This window comes from Procambarus clarkii, chromosome 21 (genome assembly GCF_040958095.1).
Source record: "Procambarus clarkii isolate CNS0578487 chromosome 21, FALCON_Pclarkii_2.0, whole genome shotgun sequence".
In the NCBI taxonomy this organism is placed as follows: Eukaryota; Metazoa; Arthropoda; class Malacostraca; order Decapoda; family Cambaridae; genus Procambarus; species Procambarus clarkii.
The window spans coordinates 33,841,108-33,854,914 of record NC_091170.1 but is presented as its reverse complement, the minus strand read 5'-3'; the positions used below and the strand labels follow the sequence as shown (position 1 = coordinate 33,854,914).

Genomic DNA, 13,807 nt, shown 5'->3' with positions numbered 1-13,807 from the left:
AAAATTCATTTTTATTGAAATGAAAATTATTGAAATTTAAAATTCAATAAAAATGAATTTTGGAGAATTGATCTTTGAATTACCGTCAACAGTGAAAAGAAACGTAAGAAAGATAGAGAAAATTTGTGTTAGAATTATTAATCTTACTTTTTCGGTCATATTTAATAATATATGTCTACAGGAAAGACTGCTACCAAAATATACTAATATATATATATATATATATATATATATATATATATATATATATATATGTCGTACCTAGTAGCCAGAACTCACTTTTTGGCCTACTATTCAAGGCCCGATTTGCCTAATAAGCCAAGTTTTCATGAATTAATATATTTTCTCTAATTTTTTTCTTATGAAATGATAAATCAACCCATTTCATTATGTATGAGGTCAATTATTTTTTATTGGAGTTAAAATTAACGTAGATATATGACTGAACCTAACCAACCCTACCTAACCTAACCTAACCTATCTTTATAGGTTAGGTTAGGTTAGGTAGCCGAAAAAGTTAGGTTAGGTTAGGTTAGGTAGGTTAGGTAGTCGAAAAACAATTAATTCATGAAAACTTGGCTTATTAGGCAAATCGGGCCTTGCATAGTAGGCTGAGAAGTGCGTTCTGGCTACTAGGTACGACATATATATATATATATATATATATATATATATATATATATATATATATATATATATATAATTATATATATACTTTGAAAAGAAAAATAGTTGATTGATTCATAAAGAAATACCTGTATCTAGTGATGGAAGACACTACAATAGATTTTCAAGGTATGCAAGGCTTCACTATCACCATAACTTTCCTGCTCTGGACCCAATGTACATGTATGTGACAATATATATATATATATATATATATATATATATATATATATATATATATATATATATATATATATATATATATATATATATATATATATGCAGAAAATCCACATATATATATATATATATTGCATATATATATATATATATATATATATATATATATATATATATGCAGAAAATCCACATATATATATATATATATTGCATATATATTGCATATATATATATATATATATATATATATATATATATATATATATATATATATATATATATATATATATATATATATACACTGTATACTGTATACTATAGTCATATGATGACCAACTAGGCAGTATCATCTAAACTATATTCAGTAACTCAAACCTAATGCCTATCAGAGACTAACATGAAAATGTTAATTAAGTGAAAATATAGTTTAGCTATAGTGATGATAATTACAATAAGCAAATAGTTACAATAATCAATGCAATATAACAATTGCATCCTTCTGCAAGCTTAAGAATTCTGCATTAGCCATCACTGTATGTGTAACCTCACCATAAAAATGTTCACCAAACACACAATACACTCTAACTTTACAATTTTCTCATGAATAAAACATGCACATAAATTTATCCTTAGCATATGTATAATGGTAATTATTTAAATGGTATTAAATTATCGATATAACTTTATTCATATATCAAACTTAGACAGCTTTGTTTAAAGAAGAGAGAAGTCTGGCAAGTTCGGACCGAACTCATGTGCTGGTTTAAAATAACATTTAGATTATTTAAAATGGTTTCTTAGTATTTTATGATAAATTTAAGTTTATTCAAGAACTGTACTTTAAGTGAGTTAAGTTAAAAAAAAATACATTTTAGCACCATTCAAGGCAAGACTTTAGTTTTACTGCAGTGCAAATTAATGTCTATTTTATACTTTACAAATAAAGATAGCTAAATAACAGTCAATGTGTTTTCCTATATAATATATAGATAAAAATATAAACTCTTATCTTGCCAATTAACAATATACAGCCCATCCTCCTGTTTAGATATTACTTATAGTAACGAGGTGGACCATTGCACATATATTAATGTAATGGACAATTAGAAAGTAAAATTTGGTACTACTGAATTTGGACAAACTGGAAAAGGTTTTATATTTATGTTGCTAATAAAACCTAACCATCCTAAGCTTAATACATGCTATCTGAGGCCTAATACAGTACAATACATATATATGCAATACTAGACCTAGGAATATTTAAATTTGGGTTTTAGCTATATTTGTTCCTAACTGTTTAAAGTGAATAATACAAAAATTCTACTATGTAATGGTCCAATACATCAATATATTGTGACTGGATGGTTCACTGGATATGTACGATGGTTCACAGTCACAAAATGTACTATCTAAACAGAAGGATGGGTTGCAACATACGATAATATATGGTCATAGGTATCTGATTAAAAAGATTATATTTTCAGAAAAACATGTGAGAACAGGAACTATATTGTGGCCCAGATGGAATACCTGGCAATACCCAGGATTTGCTTCCCATCCCTCTACTCCCTCTCTCTCCCTTTCCCTGACCTCTCTTCTCTTCATCCACTCTACTCTCCTTCCCCCCCACCCCTCCTCTCCTCTCTCCTTCCCTCTATGCCAAAATTCCCATCTCCTCTTTTGTCTCCCTCCCTTTTTTCTCTCTCTCTAAACATTCAATCCAGCAAACACACAACATAATCACAAATTTTTTACAATTGTTACTTTGATGTAACATTGTAACAACATGGTTAAAAAAATAGTGCTGGGATTGCACATTGTGTATAAGTTAGGATATTATGAATCTGGATGGGGGGGTTCTGGAAGTTCTTCTATTCCCCCAAGACTGGCCCAGAGCCAGGCTTGACTTGTGAGAGCTTGGTTCAACAGGCTGTTGCTTGGAGTGGCCTGCAGGCCCCATAACTATTACAGCCCAATTGGTCCAACACTTCTTGCAGAAAACTGTCCATTTTTTTGTTTAAACTGTCACTTTTGTTCTGGCAATATTTCTTATAATTGCTGGGAGGATATTGAACAACTGTGGGCCTCTGATGTTTATACAATGCTCTCTAATTGTGCTTATGGCACCTCTGCTCTTTACTGGCTCTATTCTGCATTTCCTTCCATATCATTCACTCTACGGTGTAGTATGTTATTTTACTGTGAAATTTGGGACCTGGCCCCTCATTATTTTCCTTGTACCTGGTATATATTATAGGATATCACTCATCTCTTTTCTAGAGAATTCATTTTGAGAGCTTTGAGATGATCCCAATAGTTTAGATGCTTTATCATTTCTATGAATGCCATATATGGTCTCTGTATTCCCTTCTTATTTCATAAATCTCTCCTCCTTCTGATGGGATAAGTGAGTATTATTATCAAGACAGGACAGCACAAGTGATTTGAATAGTATGAGTACTGTGATGGGATCCCTGGATTTGAAGGTTCTCGTAATCCATTCTATCAATTTCTAGCTGACGGTATATTTGCTCCCTAAATGTTAGGTCGTCAGACATCATTATTCCCAGATCCTTAACATACTGCTTTCCTATTACAGGCAGATTTGATTTTTAGTACCCTGTATTTTCTTTACCATACCTAACCATTTATCTAACCATTTGTCACTGTTAAACATCATATTATTTTCTGCTGCCCAATCAAAAACTTCATTAATTTTAGTTTGTAGCTTTTCAATGTCTTCTACAGGAGTAATTTTCATGCTGATTTCTGAGTCGTCTGCAAAAGATGACACAAAACTGTGATTTGTATTTTAACTGTATCTGATATGAGACTAAGGAAAAGGAGTATTACAAGGACTGTCCCCTGAGGTACAGAGCTATTCACTGTGCTTAGAATCAATTTTATTTAATTGACTGTTACTCTTACTCTTTGCCTTCTGTGTGATGACAAATTTAATAGCCATTGCCCTATTTTACCTGTTATTTCTATTAAACTCGTTTTGTGGGCTAATAATCCATGGTCACATTTATCAAATACCTTTGCAAAGTCTGTACCACATCTTAATTCTGTTTAATTATTATTTTTTAAATCATTGTGTCAGGAAGACAGGCAGCAAGTGTGTATATACATATTAGGCACATATCGAGGTTCCCCAGCCCCCCCCCCCAGGTCAAATTACTGACCCTTCCCAGGATACAACCCCACAACAAGCTGACTAACTCCTGGGTACCTGTTTACTGCTAGGTGAAGAGGAGCATTATGTATAGGAAATGTGTCCAACTATTTCTGTCCTGCCTGGGATTCGAACCCAGAATTCCCAATTGTGAGTTGAGAACAAAATCCAACTGTACTATACATCAGTGACTTTGTCATAGTGGTCGAGTAGCTAAAGAAATGTTGAAAACTATCTGCAAGGCAAAACCCCCATTTCAGACTCCATAGGAGTTTCTGGGATTCAGAATAAGAGCAGATCCTTCTTAAAGGTGAGCTTTGACCAGCCTATAACAGTCCTATACCACCCATGTGTCATTTTGAAAAGTATCTGGCCTCCAACCTTGTACACACACACAAACACATTCTCTTATATAGATAACATTTTGCTCACAAGGGCTCTTTCATACTATGCCTGAAACACTTTGCATAATAGTGGATTTAAACCATATATAATTTATGGTGTAAAAATGTTCCAATGTATATTGTATAAATAAAAATTATTATTATTATTATTATTATTATTTGAATCTGAGAAGTCTCTTGTTAGCATGACATTATCCACAATAAAGTTCTTCTTATTCCCACATGTTTATCTTAACAACACTGTTAGCAGTTATTACTCTATGATCATCCTTTTATTTTTCTTACGAATCACCAATGAAAGTGGCCAGAGACATACTTTGCCTAACAACCACCCCATACTCTACCATGTTGTCCAATATCAAGCAAAAATACAATTGCATCTGAACTAAATATTATCACCTTATGATTTGCAATCTTAAATCTATATGATATTATGGACTTTTGTATAATGCACATGTTGTTTCAGCAAAATACCTCACTTATAATCCTAGTTGCTGCTGATGCTATACTTAAATCCTTTCTATACATTAAATGAATACAAGTACTAGTAATAGGTGGGACGAGTACAGCACAGAATAAAAGGAGTAGATAAAGTCAAATATTTGCAGAAACTATAACCTAGAATTTCATACAAATATTTGGCCTAAATGTTTGCTAACTTGCCCTTAAAAATCACAAATTGAGTAATGAGACAAGATGTGTTTAATTTCCATGCCAGATATTACATGAAATACTGTAGTATAAATATGAAAGCATTACATACTACTTTCAGTTTGGCCCTTTATGAGAAGAAACAATTGCGCTAATATATGTCAACAAACATGCAGACAAACAGTGCTCCGAGAGTTTTGCATTTGAAGTATCAATGTCCTCTGAACACCAAAATAATTAAAATAATTTATAATAATAATATACAGGTAACACTGAAGGATCACAGTACAATGTTGCACAGCATCCATGCTGGTCAAAGATGCATTTTCAAATGTCTGACTTCACAATTCTTGTTAAATTGACTTTCTCAATTCTGTCAGATTTAACCAGTTATGTCTTAAATTGTTTTTTAAACACTGCCTAATCAAATATACAGTAGTGCCAATATTTTCTCAACTCATACGATTGTGGCTAAGTATGAGATTTGTCTCACCTGCAGATGGTCACAACTATAACATGGAGGCCAATGAGCACACCTGGCCAGAAAATCTCAAGAAACATGATGACGTTGAGGTGGCTCACCCTGTTCTTGCAGTTGGGGGCTAGACGGTGCTAGGGGTGAGTTCAGGGGAATCCGGCCCTTGGGAACTGCTATCACCAGTGTCTGCATTCTGCCCACTATCTGGTCCACGGAAGCCCCCAATGGAGCCTGAAGAAGACCCCAAGAGAGGGCGTGTTGGGGAGGGAGGTAATGATGGGGAGTGATGGGAAGTGGGTGGAGGCTGTTGAAGGGGAACCTGAGAGGGGGTAGAAGTAGGTTGCACCAAAGCCACTTGCGCCATGGTAGCAATTGGGAAGAGTGGCTGAAGAGGGGCAGTGGGACCCCCACCCACCCCTGCCTGGGATAATAAGGGGGCCTTGAGGGCCGTCTCTAAGCCTACGCCATTGGGGTTCAAGGTAACAGATAGACCCATGCCCATGCCGACTGTAAGAAAGAGGAAGACAGAGTGATGTTAGCACTACAAACAGTTCAGCCACGCCGTCAGCATGCCACACTTGCTACATCTAAACATACATGAGCAAAATGGCTGCTAAATCAAGAGGACATAAATTTCCACCAAAATAAATACATATACAGTAATCTAAGTCAGAGGTGTACTGCACCCACATGCCACATCTACTCTAGAAGCAATACGGTATCATGGCAGGGAGCCTTTGTTTTACGTCAATTTACAGTTTAGCACTACAGTACTTTTCCTATATTATTTTGCCATACATACATAAACACAAAATATATACCTGGCCTATTATTTTATATATTACATACATGTACAATATATATATTAGATGGGACACCCAGTGCATAAGGGTTCTCTCCACCTTTTATTCCCCTCTTCCCCCCCTCTTTACCTTTCTCCCCCAATATCCCCCTCTCACCCTTCTCTTTCCTCTCTCCCAATCTCCCTCTCCTATCTCGCCCTCTACACCTTTCTCTCCCTCTCATCCCCCCCTCTCTCCTTCCCTCTCCCCTCTCCTCCCCCTCTCTCCTTCCCTCTGCCCCACCCCCTCCCTCTCTTTCCTTCTATTCCCCATCCCCACCTCTCTTTTTATTAATTAAGATAATTAATTTTGTCAGAGACAGGCAGCCTGTGTGTGCGCGTAATTACCTAAGTGTAGTTACAGGACGAGAGCTACACTCATGGTGTCCTGTCTTCTCGGCACTCTTTGTCATATAATGCTTTGAAACTACTGAAGGTTTTGTCCTCTACAACTTTCTCACTACTTCTAACCATCTACCACTCTGATTCCGAAAGAAAACTTGTTAATGTTTTTTCAGCACCGTTGTTCCCTTAGCTTGAAACCATGACCTGTTGTTCTTGAATTTGCCAGTTACAGGAATTCTTCTTTGTCAGTTTGGTTAATTCCTGTTATCATTTTGTAAGTGGTGATCATATCGCCTCTTTTTCTTCTATCTTCTAGCTTTGGCATATTTAACCCCTGCACTGTACACCTTTTAAAATGACATTCCCGTGATACACTGAAAATAAATTGTTCCAAAAACTTAATTTTTCTTTTGATATTGTAAATTAGCACCAAGGTAGCACAAAAATCCAAGTAAAAAGTCTCTTATCTTTTGTGGTTAGCTGTAGTGGTCTGGAGAAGTCACATTTTTTTTGGTAAAATGAGGAGAGTTGCTGCATGGGAATAACTTTGTCAATTTATTTTCAATGTTTCTCTTTTTATTTATTTAGTTTGTTTTGCTCAAACAAGATGTATCTGCATCAAAGCTGGTGTTCATTATGTATAATTTTGAAAATATTCATATATACAGATGTGTATAAATATAAGTCTAAATCTTATAATTGGACATAGCACACATTTTGCCTGAAATATATAATGGTAATCACTCTCTGTTAAAATTTCAGTGGCTCATAGTATGGCTGCCCTGCACTTTACAAGGCCATGGCCTTAGGAATGTTATGCCGGCCTTAGTAATGTAGGCCACATTACTAAGGCCATGAAAGAAAAGTGAGGGACTCTATTTTTTTTTTTTAAGATGGGGAATGGTTACTGGAGGCCTGAAGAAGCAAATGTGAGCCCCTTGTATGCATGGGAGTTTCGAATCTTATGACATAAAGTGGCCCCTCCGTTTACAAATTTAATCTATTCCCAGAGACTGTTCGTAACCCAAAAATTTGCACCCCGAAACAAATGTTCCCACAAGAAATAATGTAAATTGAATTAATCCGTTCCACACTCCCAAAAATATTAACTTCAAAATACATTTCATATCTAATTCACACAAATATTTAGTACTATAGTATATACAAGTTATAACTTACCTTTATTGATGACTCTTGTTGGCAAATGGAAGATGGTGAGGAGGGGGGGGGGGGGGGGAGGAGGAGAGGTGCTAGTGTTTAAAAGGGAAGTCCCCTTCCATTATAACATCAGACAGTGATGACTTCTCCTTGGTACTCTCTCTCCTACATTTTGCCTGCATACCACTAGGACCTTGTTGCGGCTCACTGCTTGTTTTTCTCACTAAACCTTTCCATAGAGACTTGTTTTTCCCTATGTTGTAACACTTGTCTGTAGTGAGGCATCACTGTGTCATTAAAAGGTTAAGGCAACGGCCTACTACGGCTTGCTTTGGGTGAGTCGTTTCAACAAATGTTTGCATTTCTTCCCATAGTCTACACCCCTTTCTTAATTGTTGAGGAAAGGACATTCTGTACTGCCTCCTCCTTCCTTATAGAAATTTCCTCAACTGCCTCTTGTTGCTGCTCATTGTGAAGGACTAGGAGTTCTTTGGTGGTCAGTTCTTTGCTGTCTAGAACCACCCCTAGATTTCTTTCTTTATCAGAACTTTTTACAGCCTTTTCCTATAATTTGTAGGTTGTGTGTTGTTTATTTTCTCCTATTCCACATTCCCTAACATGGCATTTATTTACATTAAATTCTATTTGCCAATTGGTGCTGCATACACTTATTTTGTCCAGGTCTGCTTGAAGGCATGACAATCATTTAATTTTCTTCTTTTCCCTAGTATCTTAACATCATTAGCAAACGTGTTCATATAATTCTGTATTCTTTCTGGTAGGTCACTTATGTAGACAATGAACATTATCGGTGCAAGAACTGAACCCTGTGGGACTTTATTCATGACATTTCCTCAGTCCAATACATTGCCTCTGATCACTGCTCAAATTTTTCTGTCAGAGAAATTTTCATCCATGTTAGAAGCCTCTATATGTATGTATGTATATATGTGTATGTGTGTGGGGGGGGGGAGGGGGGTGTTAAAGAATGAGAGCTACTCTATGACCCTAACAGGGTTTGAACCTGCATTACCAGTGCAATCACTGGTGAAGTGGGTATAATTAAGGTACTTTGTACACCAAGGGTGAGCCCTTTTAATTCAAGTTCAAACTCCCCTTAAGGTCGAACTATTGACCTTCCCGAGGATGCAACCCCACAAGTTGAATCACTCCTGGGTACTTAGTTAATGTCTAGGTAAATAGAGGCATTAGGTAATAGGAAACATGCCCAACCATTTCTGTCCCACCCAGGATTCTGAATTGTGAATTGAGAATTAATCAAACTGTACTACCAAGACCCTTTGAATGTGTTTATGATTTAAAAATGAATTTCTAAACTTGTAAAGTACAGTACTATAAATTACTATACAGTACAAATGACTATTTGACATGTTTTCTGGAGGATCCAGACTTGCTGTGAGAAAATGCATACCAACCTTGTGTTTTCCTTTTCTTTGATCTCTCATCAGACAACTTTAACAGGAACTTTCTTACCATGGATAAGAAGGCTGAATTATCGGAGAAATGTGGTCTTCTCTGGGGGAGGCAAGTAGCTGATAAATGAGTATGGTGTTAGAACTAGTTCTGTTTTTGACAGAATAAACAAAGGAAGCAGATCAGAGGAGCACCGGTGGGTGTGTGGATAGCATGCTGGACACGTGATCCTGTGGCCCAGGTTTGATTCCCGACGCCGGCGAGAAACGATGGGGAAAGTTTCTTTCACCCTGATGCTTCTGTTACCTAGCAGTAAATAGGTACCTGGGAGTTAGTCAGCTGTCACCGGCTGCTTCCTGGGTGTGTGTGTGTGGGGGGGGGGAGGGGAATTAGTAGTAACAGTTGAGTGGCAGGCCGAAAAAGCAGAGCTCAACCCCCGCAAGAACAACTAGGTGAATACATAGTTTATGAATAAATGGAGAGCAGTGATAGAAAGAGAAAGGATAATAGAGCCTTCAAAGCATGATAATTTGGATGGTGCTGTTTAGCAATGAGTCACATAGCATCGCAGCTTTGGGCTGGCTGTTGGTAGTAATTACCTAAGTGTAGTTACAAAATGAGAGCTATGTTCGTGGTGTTCCGTCTTTCCAGTACTATATATATATTATTATATATAATATATATACAGTATATATAATACAGTAGTACCTTGGTGTACGACTGCCCTAGAGTACAATTTTGCTCCCGACCACACTAGTCATATGACTGATGGAGGCAACCAGTAGGTTGCGAAGGGGGATCCAAGTTGCTAGATTCTGACATATAGAGGTTTGTGAGTGCTGCTGGCCATTGGAGCTGGACAATGAGTGTGCACATAGTTTGTGTCAGGGCTGTCAATGTTTTCCATGCACTGGCCTCTTTTGAGGCACTCTACATATTTGGTGTTTTACCTCTTGGCCTGCATTGATCTACTACTGGTAACTTTCCCCAAACACCCTTGCCTCTATTGAGGGGGTCAGATTCTGGTCCTAGTCCTCTATAGGCACTAATGACTCAAAGGACCTTGTGGGGTGCTTATACTTGGAGCTTACCGGATTGGTAGCTCGGGAAACTAATGAAGTGAGTGCATCCCAGAATGTAGTTATAGTACTACAAATTCATGACATGCCACCTGTTAAACTTCTGAACTGGCCTTGAGGTCCATAATGTCTATGGTTAATGCTATTCTTTCAGCTACAGACTTTAACTGTCCACCACCACCACAGCATTATTCAAATCCTCATGCTTAGAAGGTTTCAATGATTTTAACTCACTTCTCTTTCCACCATTGCTCTCCCATTTTTATGAAACTATCAAAACTATATTATCTGCTTTCTTTGCTTATTCTTTAACATCCTGCTGCTGTTAAAAATGTTCTTGTCTTTCTCTTCCTCCGCGCTCTACGCATCAGTGACCCCTCAGTTTCTCGATTCTGAATTTCCTTTATTTACAAATCTTTCCTGCGCCTTGGTAAACCCTTACATTTTATCTACTGTTTCTATTCTCAAACTAAACAAAATTTCTTTCATCTTAAACCTGTTTCCTACACTAGTACCACTGTGCTCTGCTTTCCCTTCATATCTGAACTCCAAAATCTCACTAATACCCTATGTCCCCCTCCCTTGATGTAAAGCTCATCTTTCAATAAACTAATACTCTTTGTAGTAATCTGGTTTACACTGCTCATCCTCCTGCTTCCAATGCTGCTGGTGTCTACTCTTATTTCCTGTTTGTCTTGTCCTCTCCAATACTTTTGGTGTTCTTTATTTTCAGGGTTCCTTATATTTTCTTTCCAGGTGTGTGTTTTGGAGCGCTCTACCTTTCTGGCGATATTTGTTCTTGATTTGAGTTGGTCGAGTATCCCCAACTTTCTGTGCCTCTATTGAGTGGACCAGGCTCGGGCTCATGAGCCAGATTCATCAAGCAGTTATGCAATGACTTACAAACCTGTAAATCTTTTCCCAATCTTTGGCAGCTTTATTTACATTTATTTAATAGTTTATGAGCTCCGAAACACTAGGAGGCTGTTTATAATAATCAAAACATTTGATTGGGAAGTTTTGATTCTCAAATGGCTTAATTAATGTAAACAAAGCCACCAACGATTGAGAAAAGATGTACAGGTTCATAAGTAGTTTCACAAATGCATGTTGAATCCTGACCCTGGTCTGCAGTAGGCATTTTAGGACTCATGAGGGACCAACGATGTAGAGCTATCCAGGAACAGTACAGTTGAACCTCGGTTGACAAATGCCCCTCTTTCTGAATTTTTCAGTTTTCTAGTTCAATTTCTTTGTAAAATTAGACTCAGTATTTGAGGTTTTCCTCACATCTCGAGTTTGTTGATACTATACATGTATGGGTCGACCAAGTGCATTATTCTGGTGGTGCTGGCGCGAGCCACAACCAGGTCCATGTGGTATGCCTGCAAAATGTAGGAGAGAGTGTACCCCAGAAATGTCATCAGTGCTTGATGTTATAATGGAAGGGAACTCCCTAGCCAAACACTGACTCCTCTCCCCCTCCCCTCCTGTCATTCATACACCAACAAGCGTCCTCAATAAAGGTAAGATATACATACTGTAATACAAAACATGAGTAGTATTATGTATAAAATGTATTTTCAAGTTAATATTTTTTGGGCGTGTGGAACGGATTAATTCAAATTACAGTATTTCTTATGGGAAAATTTGTTTCAGTTTTCGAATGTTCGACTGACAAACCATCTCTAGGAACGGATTAAATTTGTAAACGAAGGTACCACCGTAGTTATCTCCAGGAAGTCACTGAGGGGACCCTTACCAGAACAGCACGATAAATTGATGAACCAGATTTTAATGCATGTCTTTCTTGAATACAGCTTTTTTTCCAGGAAACTCTAAATTTTAGATGAGAAATCTTGTGGGTGGATTTTATTCATTATTCAGAGGGACCTGTTGTGTAAAGGTCAGATTTTTTGGGGAAGTACTACTGTACTATGAAAGTTGAAGCGACTCAGTAGTGTGTAAAAATGTCTGAACTGCACTTCTCTTCCTCATAGAAAACTCGACATTTAAGAATGTCTCCTGACAATAGTCATAACAGATGCACTTTATGTTTTATCGTTCACTGACATTGTCATGGCAGTATAATGAAAGCTTAGCTCAGCACTTGTAAAACATTCAGAGGCACCTTATATTCCTTGAAATATTCTTCAATGTGAATGATTCTCTACATATTCATTGAAAGTGCAATGACTGTATCATCTACAAAGATTATGAGCATTTTTTGGAGTAACATTTTGCACTCTATTATCCAGAACCAAGTGATTGACAGTAGTTACAAACTTTTATTGAAAGTAAATGTACTAAAGCACATGCATAGATGTGTGGTTATCTTGAGATGTTTTCGGGGCTTAGCGTCCTCGCGGCCCGGTCCTCGACCAGGCCTCCTTTTTGTTACACACCCCCAGGAAGCAGCCCGTAGCAGCTGTCTAACTCCCAGGTACCTATTTACTGCTAGGTAACAGGGGCATCAAGGTGAAAGAAACATTTTGCCCATTTGTCTCCACCTCCACCGGGGATCGAACCCGGGACCTCAGGACTACAAATCCGAAGTGCTGTCCACCCAGCTGTCAGGCGCCTGTGAACTGAAGTTTTGGGGTTACTGACTTAAAAGATCTGCACTTCACTTTAAATTCATTGCTAACATGTCCACAAGATTTTATAGCTCCTAGATACATCAAACAATGTGCTTCAGGCAGAACAAACTGACAAGGGATCAAGATGACCTGCTTTTGGCAGTATAAACTGTTAAAAGTGCTCCTGCAACCTATGGACCGACTCCGACTTCCATAAACTCTGAAAGAACTTTAGTGGAACTACGGTATAGCTAATGTACAATGCAAAAGAAGAAAAGTAATACTATTTTTGCAAAAATATTTGCAACAATATATAGTAGAAAATTCTGTCAGTCAATCTAGAGATGATGAAAATGAAGAGGAATATCATATGCTAAACAGATTTTCTGTAGCATACAATGCAGTCCTTTGCAAAATTTCATTACATTTTAGCAAAAGCAATAATAAATTAATTGGTGCACTAATAGCTTTGGATACAAAGAGAGCTATATAGCACCATCTGTATTAAAGAATATTCTTAAATCTATCCTGTATACTGTAATAACATGAGATTAAAGGTAACTGCAGAAGGCTTAATAACCCATTTGAGGCAGCTCCTATTTATATCCATCCAAACTCATTTCTGATAGGAAGGTGCAGGGGTTTTTTTCCATTCAGGTTATGTATTTATCATGTGTAGCCAATACATAACCATAGAGGTATTTTCCACTTCTCATTCTGCTGAGAGGAGAAAGGCCATGGGATAGGTCACATTTTATAGTACAGTACATAATTTGATATTTATAACAGCTAACCATCTATTTCTGCAATATTTTAG

At 37.1% G+C, this 13,807-nt stretch overlaps 1 protein-coding gene across 3 annotated transcripts in view; it reads right to left on the bottom strand.

Annotated features, from left to right (window-relative positions):
• The window catches only part of LOC123760617 (Shaker cognate w), a 333,004-nt gene that overhangs the window by 2,315 nt on the left and 316,882 nt on the right, over positions 1-13,807 (bottom strand). The window lies entirely within an intron of this gene.